General features: G+C 33.2%; 1 long non-coding RNA gene across 1 annotated transcript; it reads right to left on the bottom strand.

Annotated features, from left to right (window-relative positions):
* Nucleotides 1-6,523: 6,523 nt before the first annotated feature.
* Nucleotides 6,524-13,940, bottom strand: LOC109166203. Its single transcript, XR_002051613.1, has 3 exons — nt 13,930-13,940; nt 10,829-10,834; nt 6,524-6,590 (listed from the first exon to the last, which is right to left on the bottom strand). It is a non-coding gene; the product is annotated as an uncharacterized LOC109166203 (long non-coding RNA).
* Nucleotides 13,941-19,762: the final 5,822 nt, after the last annotated feature.

Genomic DNA, 19,762 nt, shown 5'->3' on the forward strand with positions numbered 1-19,762 from the left:
TAATTGGCTGAAAATGAATCTTATGTTACTAATTGACTGAAAATATAAAAGGATTACTAATTGAGTGATATTTTCACCCGAGTAACCCGTCCTGATGGACGGAAGATGATATACATGATTGTGTTGTCATTACCAATGTCGTCTACAAAGATATTTCAATAATGTGTAAATATAATCGGTGATATTATGTTTTTTTTTTAAATAGAAAAATTGCAATATATCTAGACAAAAAATATATATGTCATACAAATGTATTAGAATAGCAATTTATTCCTATAAATGAGTTGTTAGATAACGAGCACATTTATCTAATTTATAAAAATACTAAATAATGATAAATAAAATCTTCAAAGTTATAGCGTGCATGCGTACATCTAGTCATTAGCTATTAATTTTAGCAATTATTTACACAAATCTAAGCAATGATAACATCAAAATATATAAACGATCCAAACCATATCTTCTTCTTCTTTTTTTTAAACCATCCAAAACATATCTTTAATTGCACTATATAATATTTGATGTTCTAATTTAAATAATTATATATGGATTCAAATATTCTTAAAAAAGAAAAAATTTGTAACCCCGCCCCTTGCTCGGATTCAGTTTAACCTCGGTATTCATCCCTATTATATTCTACTAGTATTTGTGCACGTGTGTTGCACGGAATGAATTTGTTATAATATTTTAAAAATATTTAGATTGATATACAGTTGTATAAATTATAACATCGAATATTATATAATATAATTGAAGAATTGAGTTGCACCGATTATGTTTTCTGATGTTATCAATGCTTGAATTCAAGTAAATAATTTCTCAATTAATAGCTAACGTGTAGATATACGCATTCGTTGCTGCAACTGTAGAGATTTTATATATCAGTGCTTATAATTTGTATTAATTGGGCTAATTAACTCGTTGTCTAGCAACTCAGTTATAGAAATTATTTATATGGAAGTTATATTTTGTATGTAGATACATAGCAATTTTGTCATCTTTGTATATTAAAAAACATAATATCAATGGCTTGAATTATACATTATTGAAAATCTCTTTGTAGACGACATTAGTAGTAGTAACGGGATTTTATTCATCCTCGTCTAGAGTTAAAACAATCAGACCATCAGGATGGGTGACTCGGGAAAAAGTCACATACAATTAACCGTGATTAAAGACTGGTTTTTTCGGTAATAACTCAATGTGAATCATTGTTCACATCTTTGAATTATTTATTTTTTTCTTTACCTATTATAAATAGAAATTACGATATTTATCAAATTGTATTTTTAAAAAAATATAATATTTACACATGTTATGAGGGGTTGAAAAATATTTTAAAATTATTTTTTATTAATATGTATTTTTATATTAAAATATTTTTCAGCAATCAAAAATTCCCTTAGCTTCCCATAAAAAACTGATAAAGAAAAGTCACTTCATTAAGAAAATTAAAACTAATTAAAGTAAATCTAATCATGCTATATTTAATCGTAACTGTATATTAATTTCATTTTGAAAACATTGGTTCACATATTTAATTTTTTTTAATTATTATAATTTGTAAACAGAAAGGATATTGTACTAATTAATTTATGATATTTATCAAATTCTATTTTTAAAAAATATAAGATTTACACATGTTATGAGGGGTAAAAAAATATTTTAAAATTATTCTTTATTAGTAAGTATTTTTTTTTAAAAAAAAATTTCCAGCAACCCAAACACTCACTTAGTCTCTCATAAAAACATTGATAAAGAAAAGTCAAATCATTAAGAGAATTAACTGTACATTAATTTCATTCTGTAACTGTACATTAATTTCATTTTGAAATTATTGATTCACATAGTTGAATTATTTATTTTTATTTAATTATTATAAATATAAATGATATTTTACTAATTAATTTATGATATTTATCAAATTGTATTTTTTAAATATAGAGTTTTATCCATGCATTGCACGGAATTTTATTTTTGTTATTATGAATTTAAAATAAAAAAAAAATAAAAAGATGTTAAAATGTACAATATAATAATATAGTTGGAATTTTATATATTTAGTCAAGTATCTATTTTCATAACATACAAAATTAAAATTAAAATTTTGTATGGTTAATATTATCTCTAATCATGTACATATTTAGATAAATTTATAGAATAAATTCATATAATTAAGTTGATTTATTCCAACCAGGACTATGTGGTCTAATGGTACCCGGGTTGAACTTCCATTTGGAAGGTTGTGAGTTCGAGCCTTAGTGGAGGCGTTATTGGTTCTTTGTGTTTCAGTAGGTTGAGAAAGTATATGAACAGATACTACAATGTAATAGAGCCAGTAGCATTCAAAAAAGTTGATTTATTATTCCAAATTGTATTTCATATCTATATATGAAATTTAAAAATATGAATAATTATTAAGAGAATTGTACTTAAAAATCAATAAAAAAATGTAAATTCTAAATTTTGTATGAATAAATAAATATTCTAATCGGACGCATATTCTTATATGATTGTATAATACTTTGTATATACACATAATATTTATTAATATGTATATAGGAAAGTCCTATAATATAATTTCATTAATTATAATTTATATTGATATATTAATACTTAAAAAATTATATTTAGAAATTTAAAGAGTATATGTATGTATATTTTAAAAAATTATAAATATTCATGTTTTGTTAATTTTATAATTTCATTTCTTTAATTATATTTCATATTTTATTTATTATAATTTAATGAAATTGTCACAGATATTTCTACAGAAGAAATCATATATTTCTCAATTTTATTAATTATATTAATTATAATTACCAAATATTGTGGCAATTACCACAATAATTTCATTAATTATAACATTTATTTTTTTTTCCAATATTTAAATACATTACCATAATAATAACACAAAAGAAGGAAAGAAAATTTATGAGAATAATCTATATCTATATATAATTAAAAGTAAAATCTTCCTAAACAAGTTTATCCCCAAAACTTAGGGGCATATATATATATAAATTGCATATTTACCATATATGCATATTTTGTGTTTATATAGTATATTTTTTGGTATCAAACATTTGAATGGTAATAAACGGGGGAAAATGTCAACATACAAATGATAATTCTTTCATTACTATACTAATTTTAATGGTAATTCATTAATTACTATATTTCACGATGAGTCAGCCAGTTCATGCCCATCATTTTTCAAGAAACATAGAAATGAAATAGTCAATTATTAAAATTGTTTATGATTTCATTTTTTATTTTTTGTCTAAAGTTAAAGATATATATTTTCGGCGATTATAAGATTTTTTGTATTAACTGAAAATTTGAAAGTTTTACCTTTTTTGAGATCTCTTACTATTTTATAACTTCAATATTGTGTCATTTTGAACTCATCCATGGTGTATAAATACACTCTATATGACCATACAAAATCCATTGAGGAGACATTTGTACTCAAGAGTAAATTTCTCCTTAAACTAAATTCGAGTGTCAAGAAAATCTCCATTTTCATTCATAATGATATTCCTATTTCCGAGTCTCTCATCACCGTTCGGTACATCAATGATGTCTGGATTTCTAGGTCTTCCATTGTTCCCTTTGATCCTTATGATTGTGTCATTGTCAATATTTTTTTTATTTGGATTCAGTACAACGTGTATTTTTTTTGGGAGGTTTCTCTAATTAAATTTTTGGTTAAAAATTTATATTTCCTTTGTATTTTATTTTATTGAGAAAATTTTAATTTTAGTCACATGACTATAGGGGCTTTGTTAATTTCAACACCTAACTTTCAAAAGTGTCAATTTAATACCTTGAGTATGTAATTTTTGTCAATTTTGATCACTCCGGCCAAATTGCCAGTCAAATTTGGCTGGAAAAATTTAATCCAACATTTAATCTATAATATGAGGGGCAAAATGGTCTTTTGATCCTTTTTCTCCTAAATGTTGGATTAAAATATTCCGGCCAAATTTAGTTGGCAATTTGACTGGAATGACTAAAATTGACAAAAATTACATACTCAAGGTATTAAATTGACACTTTTAAAAGTTAGGTGCTGCAATTAACAAAGCCCATATAGTCATGTGACCAAAATTGAAATTTTCTCTTATTTTATTACTTTTTATTTATTTATACTAATATGTGAATGGAATAACACAAAATCTGAAATTGTATTCGTTATTTATTTCTTCTTTTTAAATAATCATTATTTTTATGTTTTACAAAAATTTAGAGAAAATCAAATATAGCGAGGTTTTTAATACGTTAAACAAACACTCTACTCAAGTTGTGATATATATATATATATATATATATATATATATATATATATATATATTATAAAAATGCTGTAAAATGAACTCTGCTTGTTAAAAAAACATAGAAACTTGAATGACATGTACAAATCTCGAAATCAACATACTAACTTTACGTTTCAGAAAATCTTACAAAATTATCAAAATTACCGTCTTTATCATCCTCGATCGCATCTCTACAATCTTCCATAAAAACTAAACCAATAGGGTTTTGTTACAAATGCTCTTCCTCCTCAATTTTCTTTTGTTGAAGCAGAGCCTCCTTAAATATCTTCAAACTCATACCAGACGATATAAACTGCAAAACATATTGAAGTACGTGAGAATATAGTTAGAAAAATGTAGAAAATTCATACAAAAAGAAAGCAGAGAGATGAGTCTGAGATTTTTTGATTGAACAAGCCGTTGTATTTATAGGTAGAAAATACTAATTCAAATGAAAAGTATAATAATTTATTTATTTAAGGAAAGTATAATAATTTATTTATTTAAGGTAATAACATTATTATTATTATTATTATTATTATTATTATTATTATTATTATTATTATTATTTATTTATTTATTTATTTATTTATTTTTCATATTGACATTTACTTACCAAATAAGTTTTACTACAAAAGTTTTGGGGGAAAAAATTTGTTAGGAGGATTTTATATATATATATATATATATATAGATTCTCAGATCTCCGTCATCGCCAATACTGCATATTGACGATTGAAGGAACATCTTTCCCTAGTTGCTAGAAGCATTGAATTGTTCCATCTTTGAAACTCGATCTCGGCCTGAAAATGGAAAATTGCAAATTGTCAAGGGATCTGGTGAGTGATATTTTATCGAGATTACCGGTAAAGTCTCTTATGCGATTTAAGTGTGTTTGTAAATTTTTCTATGATTTGATAAAAAGTGATCAGCACTTCATGCACAAACAGTATGAAATTTGCAAAGCAAAAACCGATTGTGTTCTTTTAGAGGTTGGTTGGGATTTTAGAGAATATTATTTGCTTGACAAAGAATCCGAGTATAATGAGGTTGGATGCATATACTTAGACATCCCAGGAACCCCAAGAGAGCAGTGGGTTAAGTGTTGTAAAGGTATGCTATGCTTGATTTTGACCAAGAATGATAAACTTAATAATGGTGATTATCTTATTTATGATATTTTTATATGGAATCCCTCCATTAGAAAAGTTAAAGCCTTACCCTCGGTTACTGTCCCTTATAAAGCACCTTGCGATGCATTATTTGCACTTAGTGAATTTGGATTTGGGATTTCTAACAACATGACTTGGAAGGTTGTCATGCTAATACAAATTTGTTCTTTGGATGAGAGAACTACTGTTCACCAAATGACAATGGTTTATAGTCAAGATCATGGTGATTCTTGGAGTTTGAGACAGATTAATTCAGTTACATCTTATCAAAATATTCGGAATAAGAAAAATGATTTTTATTTAAAAGGGAAGTACTATTGGCAGGCTGAAAGGTATTTCAGTAATGAATACTACTTGATTTGGTTTGACATGGATAATGAGGTGTTTGGGAGGATTGAGTTGCCATCTGATTTTAATATTGCTTCAGTCTCAATAATGAATGAGACTATTGTTTTACTTGGATATTCACCACCAATTGTGGGGAATAACAGATGCATTGATATTTCGTTAATGATTGAAAATGACAACAACACTTATTGGTGTAAACAAGCACGCATAGATTCTGCTCTAAACGTATATAATAATATTGGATTTTGGAGACCAATAGGAATTTGGAATGTGGATGGAGAATTGCTTGTATTTCTAGACCGTGCAGTTGATGATCCAGATTCTGAACATTCAGAGCATGTTGAAAGAGATGTACCATGCTTCATATCTTTGGATTTGGTAACTCAAAAAAGGAAGATGTTCTCTGTAAGTAAAGAAAGGAAAAGTATTACCATAGCTTCAAATCCAACTGCGGGCAATCTTCAAGTTTACAACGAGAGGAATACGGATACGGATACAATAGAAGAATGGAAATACAGATTTTTTATGCAGAGAATATATGCTCGAGTTTACTATGAAAGTCTATATTTACTGTAAGAATGGTTGTTTACTTAATTTCCTCAATCTTGTGCACATAACTGAGCAATGTGATAGTGGAAACAAGATTGCATTTCAATTGAAAATGGGAATCACAACATACAGGTTTACAGAATAAATGAAGAAAAGCAGTGTGAAACTATGCAACTGTGCAAGGATCTTGCAAACTTAAGACCTGTACAACAAATGGAAATCAAGGGCCCCGGGGTTGCGTTTACTTCAATTCTCCTTTTTCCATTTTCTTTTTAGTTTTCTATTCTTCGTTCTCTGTTTTCAAATATGGCAAAAACATAGAAATAAACACATTTACTATTTCTGTTACTCCATAAAAAATATCTTTGGCAGCTCTTCCCTGTCATGAGCAGAGTACAGGTTTTGAGTTATTTAAACATTTCTAGTATAGGAGGAAAAGGAACACCTATTTAGACAGCTTGAGTGAGATTCAATATTGCTAAACGATTTATTCTAGCATCTAGGTTTATAAACTGTCTTGTCCATTTAGCACCAGATTCTAGGCTAATTAAATATTGGAATGAAGGTAAAATAAGTTATTCAACTACTTGTGAAATAGGAATTGAACCATTCAACTAAAAAAAAAAAAAAAACTGAAATTAGATCATCCAACTCAAAAAAAAAAAAATAAAAATTTGTAACCGAATGGGCAACCAAACTCAGTAGTCAGAGTGTCCCTGACCGGGTACTCAGCTGGTCTGATGGGCGATCAGACTGGGCATTTAGAGCGTCCCCAACCGTGTGCGGTTAAGGGCGGATATCCGGGTGATTATTTCCTTGAGCAGCAAGTAATTTCCTTCCTTGTTTTTGGCAATTAATACGCCGGTTTTGGTAGATTCTAAAGTATAATTTTAGTTAAATTTTTCTTTCTTCTTGCCTTATAAGGATCTAATTCCTTGTATAAATACCATCACGGGGTCATCTTGTAACGGTTCCGGAATAAAAAGTAATTGGCGCTCTTTTCTCTACTAAATACTTTCTCTCTTTTGACCTAATATTTTACGCCGATCGACTGCACTAAGCCGTAAAACTAACAATATATATATATATATATATATATATATATATATATATATATATATATATACTTTGTGCATTCTTTGTTGTGCTTTGCCTAATTGTTTTTTTAAGGCTAAAGTGTCATCCCACACCATGAATCATACCTGATTATTCATGCCGCACCATGAACTTATTAAGCTTATTAAGTGATATTTAGAGCCATAAACCAAATATTTTTTTTTCGTCTAGAGCTTTTTACAGGTTTCCTACAGGTTACCGGTAATAATATTGCTGACATGGAATTTTTCATTAGTTTTTTTTTTTTGGTATTTTTCTTCTTTCGCCTTCGTATTATTATTATTATTATTATTATTATTATTATTATTATTATTATTATTATTATTATTATTATTATTATTATTATTATTTTGCTTATTTTTCTTTTTTCCTAAACGTAGTATAGGGCCTGCTTTGCATTTTTCGCTTCTTGTTTCTCCGATACCAAACTCTGTATAGCAGGCCTTATCAGAGAAACGAGAAGCGAAAAAAGCAGAGCAGACCTATACGTTTAGAAAAAAAATACGAAAAAAAAAATAATACGAAGGCGAAAGAAGAAAAATACCAAAAAAACTAATAAAAAATTTCACGTCAGCATTATTATTACCGGTAACCTGTAAAAAGTTCCAGATGAAAAAAAAATTATGGTTTATGGCTCTAAATATCACTTATTAAAGTTCATGGTGTGGCATGAATAATCAGAAATGGTTCATGGTGCGGGATGACACTTTAGCCTTTTTTTAATTTTGTCCTTTATCTTACTAATATTTACTTAGAGTGAATTCCATTTTTGGTCCTACTATTATAAGGGTCATTCCAATTTTAGGCCATCATAATTATTTTTGTCACATTACGTCCACTATTATTAAAAGTGTTCCAATTTTAGTCCACGGAAAATCTAAAAATAAACTAAAATTGGAACACTTTTAATAATAGTAGACGCAATGTAACAAAAATAATTATGATGGACTAAAATTGGAAAAACGCCTATAATAGTAGGACCAAAAATGGAATTCACTCATTTACTTATTATTGCCCTACATGCGGTGAAGAACGACAGCAAGTTTGCCAAGAAAAACAAACAACCGAGCAGCTATTGTCGAAATCACACAGGAAAAGTAGTTGAAGACACCAAATGCATGAACACGAAGGTTTTGGTTAGGGATGGCAATGGGCCGGGGAAGGCAACATCCATCACCCGACCCACCTTATATTTTCTCCACCCACCCCCACCCCCACCCCCAACCCGCATCGGGTGGACTTTTTTAAAACTCACCTTCACCACCCCCCCCCCCCCCCCGGGTGCGGGTGCCCACTACGGGTACCCACCACTTATAATGTTGTTATTTTTTTCAAAAAAAATTAAATTAAATTACATACACATAATAAAATAATAAAATTCATTAGTTATATAAAACATAAAATAATAGAAATATTTAAATATAAAATTAAATTTTTAATTTTTAAAAATAAACTTAGTAGTTTAGATATAAAAATAGTAAAAATTTACATGAAATTATAAAAAAAACTTTTATAAATAACTACATGGTGGGTCGGGTGGGGTTCTAGGCGGGTTTTGTACATAGTTAATGTTTCACAATTGTCATAAAATTTAATTACATTTTAACTAGACCAAGTCAATTTTTAATTTAAGTAATGTTGATTTAAAGGTCTAGAGTGTAGGACTATCTACTTATACATACTCTGATAAAAGTATTGTTTTTGTTTTAATTTTGTACTTGAAACACAAAGCTTAAATCCATAAAGTGAATGTATAATTTATTACTTTAAATTTTAGTTTTTTTTTTTAATTACATGATTAGTGTGTTTGATTGATTAAATGTTATATGTGAAGTGTTACTGTTTTACTATTGTCAGAGGTTACTCTTTTTGGTAGTTTGCTAATGATGATATTTAAACTGTGTGAGTTTTAAAGTAAAATAGCAGTCTGTATACAGTGTAAATAATTAGTTTTATTACATTAGATAGAGTCTAATTTAAAATACAGACTTAGTACTTGGCCTGGATACACATTTAGCAGATGGCTATAATTTAATAATTGAAAACCATTGTGTGGTACACTGCTTGACTGTGTTTGCTTCTTTAACTGAGTGTGATTGTGTTTGCTTCCTTGTGTTTGTTTCCTTCTTGTCCTGCATACATTTTCATATATCTAATAATAGAAACTAATAAACAGATATTTATGAATGTTTATAAAAAGAAATCTTAACAAAGGCAAAGTGTCTAATCATAGATTCAAACAAAATGAAATTGTTCAGCACAAACATAGTGAGATTGAGCAGGGCAAGTGACAGTTTAAAAAGATAAAAAATAACACTAATGTAGTAATAGTCTGTAGTCTCCCAGATCTTAAAGTTTTTCTTGTTTAACAGCCACAGTTTTTCGTTTCTTGCTAGAGGTGGAGAATTGGTCCATTAGCGATCTCTTCACACTATTAGAATCTTCAGGTTCATTGTCTAGCCTTTGAGACTGTTGTATACTTAATGGACTGTTGACATCATTGTCTCCATTCCTGTATAATAAAATAAAGTTTAGTCTAAAACATGTCAAACATAGGATTAAAAATTTAAAAATTGATTTTACTTTAGTAACAATAACAACGTGATCTGATTCCTCCTCTTTTTCCTCATCCTCATCTATCATTTTTTATACCAAATCCTTATCTTGGTCTTCAATCAGTTTAGAACAGTATGCTAAGACTAAGACTTCATCCCTTAGAACTCTCATAACAGTGTATGTTGAATTAGCTCCCTTCATGAACTCCATTTTTAATGATATCTTAAATACCATTCTCATACCAACTAATGATTCCAATTCTTTTGGAATGCCAGAAACCTAACAAACAGAAAATAGCATACTTTTAAAAAAGACAAATACAAAAAGACTTTATATGTATGTGTTAAATTTAAAAGTAATGTAACTTTACCTTATTATACTTTGTGTAGAAACTGTGTGTTGGGATACCAACTAATTCTTATCCCATAAAAGGAATGGAGCATCTCCTAGACCTTTATCTAGAACAATAACTTTGACCCGATACCTGACCATTCCTTATTTATATTTCTGATCATACGTTGTACAAATCAGATCACCTGCTTGTTCATAAAGCTTTCTGTTACATCATGGTGACATGCAAGAGATGTACATTTATCCAAAAGAACCTTCAATGGCTACAATTTCAGCAGGAACATAGAATTCCCCATTCTGCAATTTTTTTTTTTTTTTGAAATTACTTGGTTACTCTGTCTTATGTAATCTATCTTATTTAATCTATAATCAGTTTTCTGGACTGTATTCATGGTTTTTAGAACTATAGACTCTAACCTGCTTCTTTTTCAATAGATCAGCTAGTGCAGTTACAGTCAAAGCACCACTCATAAAGTCATCAATTCCTATTGATTGAGACAGCACTGTTACAGTACTGATACTGCGTAAAGGACTGTTTGTAGCAGTTAACCTAAAGGTAAAATTAATACACAGTTGTATAAATGTCTGATACAATAGTTTAGAAAATGTAGAGTGTAGATAGAACATAAAATTTAGGCACTTACTGAGACCTAAAATCAGCAAATTCCTGGTAAGATGCATTGAAATGAAGTTGGGTAGCATCATAGCAGCTAGTGATTCTGACTTTACCTATTAGCATGATAGATGTTAATGAACAATGGAAAACCTAGAAATACTGTAAAAGAATAATCTATGATTATAACTTACCATTGACCACATTTGCCCGACAAAGCTGAAGAACCAAAATTAGTGGTTCTTTAAGACCTGCATCATAGTATGGTAGCATGGCACCAACATGACTGTCCCACACAGTGCATTGTAAGGTATTTCCCATAAGCAAGTGTGTTAGAAAATATATAATCATTGGAAATATATGAACAGATTTGTTAGTATGAAACTTATTACTCATTGTCAGCCATTTAAAAATCTAGTAGTTTGGCTGGTCTACCACCTGTGATTTTGTCAACAGGATCATAGATCTCGACCACTCTGCCTATTAAATCTGTATAAACAAAAAACAAATGATTAGTATACCAAATACAAAAATAGTTGAATGAAAAATAGCAAAAATAAGAACAAAAAACTTACCAAACAGCACCTTGTCATTGACTTGAGTAGGGTCTTTCAAAGAGTTATAGCTTTTTAGCTGAAACATCTTAGTAGCAAAACCTTTTGATTTGATTGCCTTTACCTGAGTTTTATAGTTTAGCCTGATCATATATTTGTGATCACAATTTTTGTACATATAATAGTGGGTGAACACCAAAAAAAAAATTGATTGAATATAGCTTCCCTTTTCTGAAAACATTTTTGTATTTTTTTACATCATTGTTTTGCATGTTCAAATGAATGAAGGTGCCTGCGTAAGGTGACACCATCCCCGGCGCCACCTTCATTTTCATCATCCTTGTCTTTAGAACGTCCACCGGATTCGATGCCATCGGCATGTCTGCAGGGTTCCCCACGGCAGCTCCGATCCCACCGGCGATAAGCCTGGCCCCGATTTTCTTAGCCAATGCCATCACTGCCACGTTATTCATTTTCGGGTCACTCCACTTCTGCGTCATCATGTCGTACAGCCCGGTCGAATAGAGTGTCTGGTGGAGGACGGTTGTAGACACGCCGGAAAATAGCCTTCACATTCAGGTTGCTATTTCTTGAAGAAATCTGCAAATTGAAGAAATCTGCAAATCTGGTTCGAAATGCAGGCTTATCTCGACGCCATCCCCGGCTCCAGCTTCATGTAAGAGTGCATATTTCTATTAACTGTTCTAGTCTGTGTTATTGACATCATAACAACAAAAATGTGTAAGGAATATGGAAGTTTCAGTTCATAGGTAAAACACAAACTCACAGAAAACATAACAGGAAGCCTGTAAACCAAGAAAGATTTCAAGAGATAAAGGAATAAAGGAAAATCAACATAATGGGAGGACCATTGCAGGAATTAACTCCTCCTCTTGAGGAGCTCAAGAGCTCATCTTTCCAAACATTTTCAATGTGGGATCTGAAAATGCCCGTGTATCTTGAAATCAATTTAACACTAAGAATTCTACTTGATTTTATGTTACGAGACAATTTCGTTGTTCAATTAAATCAATTTGATCAACGCATAAATAACAAAATTGAAAGCATAAACAAAGTAAAGACACAGTAGAATTGTTACGCAGTTCGGAGCTCCTTCTCCTACGTCTGTGGGGCAACACGTCTACCCAATCCACTAGATGTTCACCACGGAGTATTACAAGAGGTAACTACAAATGGCTCACAGCCTTTACCACTACAACTCTTCTTAAACACCTAATCTGGACTGAACCGTGCATGCCATAACCATCTTTGGTGTAGCACTTCAGTTGTCACAGGTACTGATTTGAAGTACAGATTTAAATCTCATATATAATATAATCAATATTAAAGCAGTAATATAGGAAGCTTGCGTATGGATTCAGAATTTCAGAATTGGCAACTTCCTCTTTTGTTTTCCCTTCCTTATATACTGTACGCAATTCTCATTCCTTCAATCCTTGATTGTAGCACTCATGTGGCTTGAATTCTTCTCAACCACATCTTCTTTAACTTGAGATCTTCAGACTTGCTCTTTGTCCAACTTATTAACAATAAATCTCCACCACACATTTTAGCTTGGTCCAAAATACTAATTACAACTCATACTAATTAACATTACATATTAATAAAATAAACTAATAAATTAGCCAATCTAATGTGTACTATTTTGTACACTTACAATCTCCCCCTTTGGAAATTTATTTGGTAAAACAATAGTATCATTATACTTTGGGAAGAAGAACTGAATATTTTATCAACATCCCATAGTATACGTACTTAACATATAAAGAAAATTAACTATGCAATTTTAAATCTTTTAGGACCTGACGAAGGCTTATTTGTGTGTGGGTTTTTATTTTGGACCTTAGTTGATGTTGACTCACATGCTTCATCCAATTAATAAATAGTGAATCATGCATGAATTAGTGTTGTATCAAACATACCATATATGTCACGCTTTCCATACTGTAATTTGAATTACTCCCCCTAAGTTGGAGCTTTCCTTTCTTCATATGCATTCCAATTAAAACCAATTCATACCATGCAGTCAACATACCAAATATCTCAAGACATTCATACTTAAGTCATTCATAGCAATTCATACCAAAATTGCAGTCAACATACCAAAAATACCAAGATAGTCATACTTAAGTTATTCATAGCAATTCATACCAAAATTATTAACATCCATACCAAAAACCAACCAAACATTTCCAAACATCCAAACATTTCCATACTCCCCCTTTCTCCAATACCCCCCCCCCCCCCTTTGTTTTTGCCAAATAAATGACAAACAAACTGGTGAACATCATACTAGTGGATTGGATTAACTTGCAGACGGGGTACCCGACTCAGATTCATCACTCTCAGAAATAGAACCAGTGCCAGCGCCAGTAGTAGATCTAATTCGAGCATAGATGGCCTCTATTCGGGCTATTTCTTCCAACTGAGCACCCAACAACTTTTCTAAGCCATCAATGGTTATTTGTTGAGAAGCAACCGATGTGCGAAGTTGAGCAATTGACGCTTGAAGAGTGAGGACAATTTGACGGCGATCCATAAGTGTCTGAGGTTCCTTGAACACTGTCGTAGGACGGGGATTAGGAGCTGAAGCAGTGTCAGCGGATGATGCAGGGGCAAACGCAGAGGGCGTGGCAGTTGGTGCGATGGGAGTGATCATGAGCGTAGCTCTATCATCATAGTGATCCTTATGGGTTAAACGATCATCATATTTATAGACTGAGTCATTAGCAATCACCACCTCATCTTTGTAGGGATTGACCCATGTTCCTGTAGAATCCCGAAAATGAGACCAAGAAATGGAAGATGTACCTTAGGTTCCCTATGTCGCACAAATTGAGAAAGATGAACAAAGATGATTTCTCCAAGATTGAAAGAGAGTCGGTTCCTGATCTTGTAAAGGAGGGCAGCAAGCTGGTCAGACACAAGATGATGACGAACAGCCGGCATCCAATTTGTTGAGGCAATGCGTAAAAGAACAGAGTAGACTGTGGTGAGCTTTAGGCTTTCGAGTCCGGTACTTGGCCAAGTGACCACTTTGTTGTGAGTTAAAGCAGCGGCTAGGAGATTAGGACTCGGGTCAGGAGCAGCTTGACAATTTGGAGTACCCAAGTAGGAATTGATCACTGCCGGACTTAAGGGGTACCATTTATCCCGGATGAACACTTGTTGAAACCAAGGTGACCCCTCCGAAAACGTATCCAAAGACAAATTCGTGTAAAACTCGGCAGTGATCCATGTGGAATATGGTCCAGTATGAACTAGTGAGGCAAGCATGCATTGATCTTGCAAGATAGGCACAATGTTGCATTTTTTTGTTAATTCTTCCACATCGATGGATTTCTCCAGAATAAAATCTCGAGTAGCATGAACATTCAGCCATCAAAGCCGGAGACAGCAAAATAGGGTGGTATTTCTTCTTGGATTGCTTCATCTTTGAGCCAGAAGGGACAGTAACAGCTGCTGGTGCAGGGGCTGGACTTGGTACTAGGCCTGAAACTGATCTAGACCTTGTCATTCTAGGTGGTAATGTGGGCCCTCTTTTTGAGTGCTTGGAGTCAGACAAACAGACAACATCCTCCAATGCTCCAATTTTTCTTTTCTCGACTGTACCTGAAATAGTAATTTTTTCTTTCCCTTTTCGGGAAGATTTGCTCACGGGCACAGAGACAGAGTCATGAGAGGTGGGCACAGGAATGGGAACCTCTGTGGATTTTGAGACTGGTATGGTTATGGGAATAGAGAATGCAACACAAGTCATGGGAGACACATATTGGTTAATATTTCGAATGGTGAAGGGAGATGACACAGCATGTACTAAATCATATAATGGCACAAGATTTTCAGGTAATTTTTGTGAAGAAGAGTCATACGGATCACGTTGTAAAGGAAAGGAAGGCGCACACAAACCACTTGAGATGGACACAAACTGATTTGGCAAAGAGATGTTGAAGTTTAATTTTCTAGATGCAGAAATAGTTTCATCTAAAGGTGAGGATACTACCATAGTTTCCGGGGATGAGGCATGCACGAACTCAGATTGTGGCGGAGGTAGATCAGTTGATTCGACTGGAAAAGTCCACGGCTCCACTGATATGAACCGAGCTAGAGCTTGGATCTGTCCGATTTCCTTGTCCGAGAGTCCTTCAAGAAAGCTTGCATGGTGTTTGATTGTGGGGAGAACTCTATTCGTATCATCAGATGTAAGAGGAGACTCAGCGTTGATGATGTGGCGGAATAGCTCCAATCTTTTGGATTTAGTTGTGAAAATAGCGAAAGGGTTGTGTTCTTCCATTGTTGACGGTTTGGTGATTTGGCGAGGTAAAGATGAAGATGAAGAGGAAGAGTGTGTGTTTGGCGTGTAAGACTAAGAAAGGCAAGGAGACATTCAATTAATGGGTTTCTCAAAAGCTGTGATGGATGGGATGAGTGATGTGACTAGTTTGTAGGGGTAGTAGTAGAGTCATACTAGGAGAGAGTGGTGGAAGCGGTTTGGAATTATTATTTCATGACACATTTAATTTTGTAGAGGTGTAGATTAATATATAGATATATAAGGTAGGTAAGCCGAAAGGAAGCATGCAGGTATAGAATTCTTAATGATGCTTGGCATAATTAGAATGGAAAAAAAAAACGAGAATATTTAAAAAGAGGTTTAGAATTTTGTTTTTCCTGCAACAAATAAATAACCATGTTAGCAAAAAAAAATTAATTAGAGATTATTTGTTGTACCTGGTGGGAAAGATTACGCTGTGGGATTGCAAACCCCAAGGGCAGCTCTAAGCAGTTCAAATCTCGATTTGTCTAACGGCTTGGTGAATAGGTCTGCAAGATTTTTATCTGTTGAAGTATATTCCAAAATAATTTCTTTCTCTTCAACTAGTTCACGAATAAAGTGGTGTCGAATAACTATGTGTTTCGTCCTGGAGTGTTGAACTGGATTTTTAGAGATGTTGATCGCGCTGGTGTTGTCACAGAACAATGCCATACTCTGTTGTTCTATACCATAGTCTATTAACATCTGACGCATCCAGAGTAATTGTGTACAACAACTACCCGCTGCTATATACTCAACTACAGCTGTGTTGAGTGAAATCGAGTTCTGCTTTTTACTTAGCCAGGCGACTAAATTTTTTCCGATAAAGAAACATCCGCCCGATGTACTTTTTCTATCGTCAGCATTACCTGCCCAGTCAGCATCACTGTATCCTGCAAGATTCAGATTAGTATCGTTCGAGTACCAAATACCATAATTGATCGTACCTTTAACGTATTTTATAATACGCTTTACCGCCTTTAAGTGTGACTCTTTTGGATCGGCTTGATAGCGTACACACATCCCAACACTAACCATAATATCTGGACAACTGGCTGTTAAGTATAGTAGACTGCCTATCATACTTCTGTACATAGTAGAGTCTACAAATGTTCCTTTTTCATCTTTGAACAATTTAGTAGTCGTGGAGATAGGAGTACGAGCATCTTTTGCAGATTCAAGCCCAAATTTTGATAGAAGATTTTTCGCGTATTTTTCTTGTGAAATAAAAATCCCTTCTTTAGTTTGACTTACTTGTAATCCAAGAAAATAAGTGAGTTCGCCTATCATGCTCATTTCAAACTCCTGTTGCATTACCTTGACTAGCTGGTCTGTCTCTCTTGGTTGTGTGGATCCAAAAATGATATCATCTACATACACTTGAGCAATTGTTATGTGTTTACCTGATCGTTTTATAAATAATGTTTTGTCTGATCCTCCTCTTTTGTAGCTGTTCTGAAGAAGGTATTGAGTAAGTCTCTCATACCAGGCTCTTGGGGCCTGTTTTAAGCCATAGAGAGCTTTTTGTAATTTGTAGACATAATCTGGATGATGTGGATCTTCAAACCATTTAGGCTGAGCAACGTATATATCTTCCGAGAGATATCCGTTTAAGAAGGCTGTTTTAACGTCCATCTGAAACAGCTTGAATTTTAGGGCACAGGCAATCGATAGAAGGAGTCGTATTGACTCTAGCCGTGCAACAGGGGCAAATGTTTCATCGTAGTCGATTCCTTCGATTTGGGAGTAGCCTTGGGCCACAAGCCGCGCTTTATTTCTAGCGATGTTACCAGCTGTATCGGTTTTGTTGCGAAAGATCCACTTGGTACCTAAACCATTAACATTGTCAGGTTTAGGAATTAAAGACCATACCTTATTTCGTTCGAACAGCCCCAGTTCTTCTCGCATGGCCTTGATCCAGTGTTCGTCTGTTAGAGCTTCTTTGATATTCTTCGGTTCGATCTGCGAAGTATAACAAGAATATCCTGCTAATTGAAGGTAATCACGTTTCGGTTTACCTCTGGTTTTTACGCCGGAACTAAGGTCTCCAATTACATTTTGTATTGGATGAGCTTTCTGGATGCGAGTAGGGATATCAATGTTACCGTGATCAGTGTCAGATTCAGACTCAGACTCAGTTTCTTGCTCAGGTTGAGTTGACGTGGGAGATGGCATAATAGCCTCTAGACTAGGTTCAGGACAACTTGTGTCAGGTTCTGTCACTGGTCTAGGCTGAGACATTGTGATAATATCACTCGGTTGATCATCAATTACAACATTTGTGGACTCCATAATGGTTTTGGTAACTTTGTTGTATACACGATATGCCCTACTGTTCGTTGAATAGCCGAGGAAGATGCCTTCATCGCTTTTTGGTTCAAACTTTGCGACAGGGTTTCGATCCTTCAAGATAAAACAACGTGATCCAAAAACATGAAAATATTTAATGTTTGGTTTCTTACCTTTCCATAATGTATACGGAGTCTGATTCGTGCCTGGACGTAGATAGACCCTGTTGATGATGTGACATGCAGTGTTCACAGCTTCTGCCGAAAATTTTTGAGGTAGTCCTTTGGCATTGAGCAGAACTCGTCCCATTTCTTGAATTGTGCGGTTCTTCCATTCAACAACTCCATTTTGTTGAGGTGTTTTTGGTGCTGAGTATTCATGTGTGATTCCTGTTTGGTTGCAAGGTATCGAACAGATTGTTGTCGAATTCTCATCCGTGATCACTTCGGATTCGAATGATGGGCTCATGTCTTTCTTTTTGGAGTTTTAATGCCAGAGATTTGAAAGCTTCAAGGGTCTCAAACTTGTCCCTGAGAAAGGTAACCCAAGAAAAATGAGAATAATCATCTACACAAACTAGTATGTATTTCTTACCTCTAACACTTTCTGTTTGAGTTGGTCCAATGAGATCCATGTGGATCAGCTCCAAGCAGTGACTTGTGTTTATGGTGTGCTGAGCTGGATGAGAGGATTTGGTTTTCTTTCCTGCTTGACATGCACCACATATGGTTGGTTTGACTTTTAGTTTGGGTAATCCACGAACACCTTCAATCTTCACAAGTTTGTCAAGAAGTCTGTAACTTAGATGTCCTAGCTTTTGGTGCCAAAGCTCAGTTTCATCTACATTGATCCTGCAACCCAAAACATTATTAGTGAGAATATAGCAATTATCAGTTGACCTTGTACCTTCCATAACACATTGATTTGTTTTGTCTAGGACACTGTAGTTATTTTTGGTGAAGCTCATGTTCCAGTTCTGGTCACATAGTTGACTTATACTTATAAGATTTGCATGAAGTCCTTTGACTAGTAGAACTTTCTCTAGTTTTGGCAGTCCAACTACGTTTAGCGTGCCTATACCAGTGACTTGTCCTTTTATACCGTCACCAAAGGTAACTTCACATTTGCTTGTGTTTACGTTACTCAGAAATTTAGCATTTCCTGTCATGTGACGTGAACACCCACTATCGAAGTACTATTTTTCTTCTCGACCTGTACTTTTAGAGTGGAAAGAGACGAATGAGATATAATCTGTCTTTTTAACCCAGATTTGTCTTGTAAAGGGTTGAATGTTCTTGTGTTTGAACTTCTCGATTCTTTGATCCTTGTAGAAGTAATAGCATTCAGGTCTGGTATGACCCCGTAACCTGCAATAATGACATACCGGGTTATAGGATTTATAATATGGCTTGAGTAATCTTACTGTGCCAACGTGATGTGTCATTGTGCTAGATTCTGGAATATCTCCTTGACCAGGGCCTGACGCTTTGACAAACACTGTTTTATCCTTTGAGCTGTTTCCTGTGAAACCTAGACCAGACTTTGTAGAAGTCTTTCTT

The sequence above is a fragment of the Ipomoea nil genome, unplaced genomic scaffold, assembly GCF_001879475.1.
Source record: "Ipomoea nil cultivar Tokyo-kokei standard unplaced genomic scaffold, Asagao_1.1 scaffold3087, whole genome shotgun sequence".
Lineage (NCBI taxonomy): Eukaryota > Viridiplantae > Streptophyta > Magnoliopsida > Solanales > Convolvulaceae > Ipomoea > Ipomoea nil.